We start from the raw sequence: 4,004 nt of genomic DNA, 5'->3' as shown, positions 1-4,004 counted from the left end.
ATTGAATGTCCTGTCAGATAGACTTATAGTAACATTGTGCTTAAACTTTAACCTTAACATATTTGTGGCTATTGTTTCTAGTTATTCTATATATTAAATTGTATTTTAATTTTTAACACAATTATTTTTTTTTCTTTTTTGAAATTTTGAAGAATAAGTTTGATATACTGGAGGCAATTGAAATAATACTAACCTATAAGAAGAAAATTTTAGGTACAATTTAATTTTTAATTTTATAGCAATATAAACTAAATCAAACTATTTATTTAAAGAAATAGTGTTGGTTTTAATTCTCTACTAGTCCATTTTATTTATTTATTTTGGGTAAGTCTATTACTAGTCCTTCTGGAGACTAAAACAATGACTAACCATTAATCCATTTTTTTAAGGTGAAAAACTCAAAGAACATATGAGTTGGACATGAGACCCAATAAATTAAAGACAGATAAACCATGGGTGGAACCGTGGACAGTGGAAACCTAACATGATATTGGACAGACAAGCGGCCCCATTTCTTATGTTTCAATATTTATATCCACATCAGAAAAAAGAATGTTAACGTTTAGTAATTAATGATTTGTGCAACCATGAACGTCACGACCTTACTTGAACAGGATCTGTTCTATTGGCTCGTACCTCTATATCCATGAGTTCTAAGGAGACAGAAACCTAAGTCTGGTAGATTAATGGTGGCCGTGTGATCAAAGCATTTTTAACAGTTCTATTGAGCTTAATATAAGCCCAGCAAGCTGTAGAGGATGTTCTCTAAAAATTCCAATCATGGGGTGGCTGCACGATCGGATAGATTCTAACATTTTACTTTTTCTTTTTATATTTTGATGAAAATGTACAGATTATTAAAGAAAAACTTTATTACCTTATTCATGTTTATTTCACCTGAAATTACTAATTTCACCTTGCCATTAAGCTCTTTTTAGTTAATTAAAGACATGACAATCTATGTTTCTCAAAAACTTTAAAATAAATTTAATGTCAATGTCGCTTTATAGTAGAGTTTAATATACTAATTTAATCTTACTCTTTATGAAATTATTATTGTCAATCTTCATATTTAACTATGTTCAAAATTGTTAAAGTTGGGTGTAAAATGTGTATTTGGTACTTTGTTAGAATTAAAAAATCATAAAAAAAATGATATTACATTTATTTAAAAAAACCATATAGAGTCTACTAGGAAAAAAAATATAGAATATCGCTCTTGCCCTTAATTCTAGTTATTTTGGATTTTAGAGAATTAGAAGCAGATGAAATGGCATATAAGGGTAAGTAATAATAAATCTTCAGGATTATTTTGAGGTTTTAAAAAAAAATACTGAAATATCATATCATCAGTAACCAGTGACCTTTAACTATAGGGGTATCATTAATTTGAGGCAAAGTTAAGATTGGGGGAGTAATTCAAAAACCCAAAATGCATGTCCCATTTTGGACTTGACCCAACCCTTAGCCTAGATGACCCTGTCTATTGCATGTACGACAGTTTGGTCACTTTCCGCTCCTTGGTTCGGTTCGAACCTGGTGTATTCATGCAGTTGTGTCTATATTTTTCTTTTCTTTGTGTGTCTGTTCTTTTTTTAATTCCCTGATTGAATGAAGTGTTGTTTACCAAAAAAAAAAAAAAAGGGTGGTGGCATGGCTGTCTGGTAGACTCAAATATTTCATATTTTCCCCCTTTTTATTTCGATAGAATTTTTTTTTATTAAGAGCTTTTTACTAATGGGTCCCCTTAGTGGACCAGAAACTAATGTTGGGTCCATTTAATATAATATATTACGTATTGGTCCCAACCAGACTAATACTGTTAACCGTCGTTAAATATATTCAAATTTTAAACGTAAAGAGACCAAAATACCCCTCAAGTTATTTAATACATTGTATTACTATATTCTCTTTCTTTATTTGGGACACAATGTATTTTAACCATATAATTAACCAATTATCTCTTTTAAAACCATATATTAACACAATGTATTAAATAATCTAAGGGCACTTTGGTCCCTCCACGTTTTGAATTTGAATAAACTTAACGGCGGCTAATGATGCTAGTTTGGTTGGGATCCATACGTAATATATTTTGCTAAGGGAACCCAATATTAGTTTATGATTAACTAAAAAAGCCACGTAAAAAACTCTTTTATTAAAGAATACTTATTATCTTATCCTTCTATTTTTTTAAATTATTTTTTTTCAAAAAATTTACTAATTCATTCTTAAACTTTGCCTTAAATTACTAATGTCCTCTTGCCAAGCTCTCGTACTTAATTAATGATGTGGCAGCTTAGTATTTTTCAAAACCAACCCCCCACAAAAAAAAAAAATTTTGAGTTTTTGTTATTGTTTAAGAATAACGAGTGACGTTTGCTTATGCCATAGCTTTGTTACTAATCAAACCCTTATCTTCACACCAAAAAAAATTCAATCCCTTATGGCCTTATGTTTGTAAAATTATTACTGCCACCCACATCTCTAACTGAATATAAAATTATTGAGGTTTGGTGGACAATGTTTATTTTGTATTAAGAAACCTCAAAAGCCAATATCACATTCATTTAGAAAAACCATATAGAATACCAATTGCACTCTTATTTTATAGTTACTTAGGATAAAAGGCAAGTAAGAGATAACAAACCTTAGGAATATTATTATTATTATTATTTTAATTTTTTTATATGATTTCCATTAGAAATTCAGTGCACCCCCCTCAAAATTGAAATCTTACAAAGCCCACCTCTATATTTGACACCGTTAGGTTTTAACTTTAATTTGACAATTTTACCTGCATTTGATTAAATTTATTTAAAATAAAATAAAAAAGTTTTATACGAACCCCCTCCATTTCAATTAGAGACACTCAACACTTCTCGAAAATCAAAATCTTACAAAGCCCCGCTTCCCCCCACCCCGGTCCACAATTCACACCATCTGTTTTCTTTTAACCGTGATATGATTTTACTTTTTCACCCACACTTAATAAATTTATACATAATCATAAGTAATGTTTTTAATATTCATTTTAGAATCCTAAACAATATTTTGATGTCGCCATATTATCCCAAATTATATGACCGAAATTTTTCTCAAATTAAAAAAACTCTTGCATGATCATCTTATCACTATATGACCACAATATATAGACAAATTTCTTGACTTTAATCAGTTCACTGTGTACCTTCACTAACAGTGTGAAGTGTGGAGGGAGCTTTGTAAGGTTTTAATTTTAGAGGGGTGCGCCATGTTTCAAATGGAAATGAAGGAACTCATGTAAAAAAAATATTACTAATATTATTTAGGATTTCACATAAATTTATAAAGTGAGGGTAAATATCAATAATTTGAAGCATAGTTATAGGTTTAGTAATTCTAACAATGGGTAAAATTGACTTCCAACTTTTATAAAATCGAGAAATGAAGAAAAAAGAATTTTTGGAGTCTGTCAGACAGCCGTGCAACCACCCCACGATTGGTATCAACCGTGAGAACGATCCTCTACAGCTTGCTGGAGTTTTATAAACCTCAACAGAACCGTTAATCACGCTCTGATCGCACGGTCATGATTCATCCACCAGACTTAGATTCCTGTCTCCTTAGAACTCAAGGATACAGAGGTACGAGCCTATAGAACAGATCCTGTTCAAGTAAGGTCGTACCATTCATGCTGACGTACTTCATAAATAATCGACACGTGGCTACCTCTTTCACCGATGTGGGACTAAACCATGAGGCAGAAAACACCGAATTGAAATGCGAATGAGAAGTTAATCGTTTTTTTCTTTTTCGGTTCTACTTTTAAAATCTATGTTCAGGTAAAATCCGTTAAAACCAACCATTAATATCTTTCCACCTGGCTTGTGGGAATAAAGAATTTAAAACCAAAATATGGGAAGAAAGACGATTGAGCAATTCAGAATTTAGCTATTCATCCTCACTGCATGCCACGGGTTCCAACAAGAGAAGATTGAAGATTGAGGTAGCCAGCCAGCCAG

At 31.2% G+C, this 4,004-nt stretch overlaps 2 non-coding genes across 2 annotated transcripts; one reads left to right on the top strand and one right to left on the bottom strand.

Moving 5' to 3' along the window:
• Nucleotides 1–596: 596 nt before the first annotated feature.
• LOC149011077 (small nucleolar RNA U3) lies at nt 597–808 on the top strand. Its single transcript, XR_016174940.1, has one exon. It is a non-coding gene; the product is annotated as a small nucleolar RNA U3 (small nucleolar RNA).
• A 2,640-nt stretch (nt 809–3,448) lies between these two features.
• LOC149011076 (small nucleolar RNA U3) lies at nt 3,449–3,666 on the bottom strand. Its single transcript, XR_016174933.1, has one exon. It is a non-coding gene; the product is annotated as a small nucleolar RNA U3 (small nucleolar RNA).
• Between the last annotated feature and the right edge of the window lie 338 nt (nt 3,667–4,004).

The sequence above is a fragment of the Hakea prostrata genome, chromosome 7, assembly GCF_041222555.1.
Source record: "Hakea prostrata isolate BN-2017 chromosome 7, UWA_Hpros_2, whole genome shotgun sequence".
Taxonomy (NCBI): Eukaryota; Viridiplantae; Streptophyta; class Magnoliopsida; order Proteales; family Proteaceae; genus Hakea; species Hakea prostrata.
Note: the sequence above shows the minus strand (reverse complement) of the source record. Positions and strands in the feature narration are given on the sequence as shown.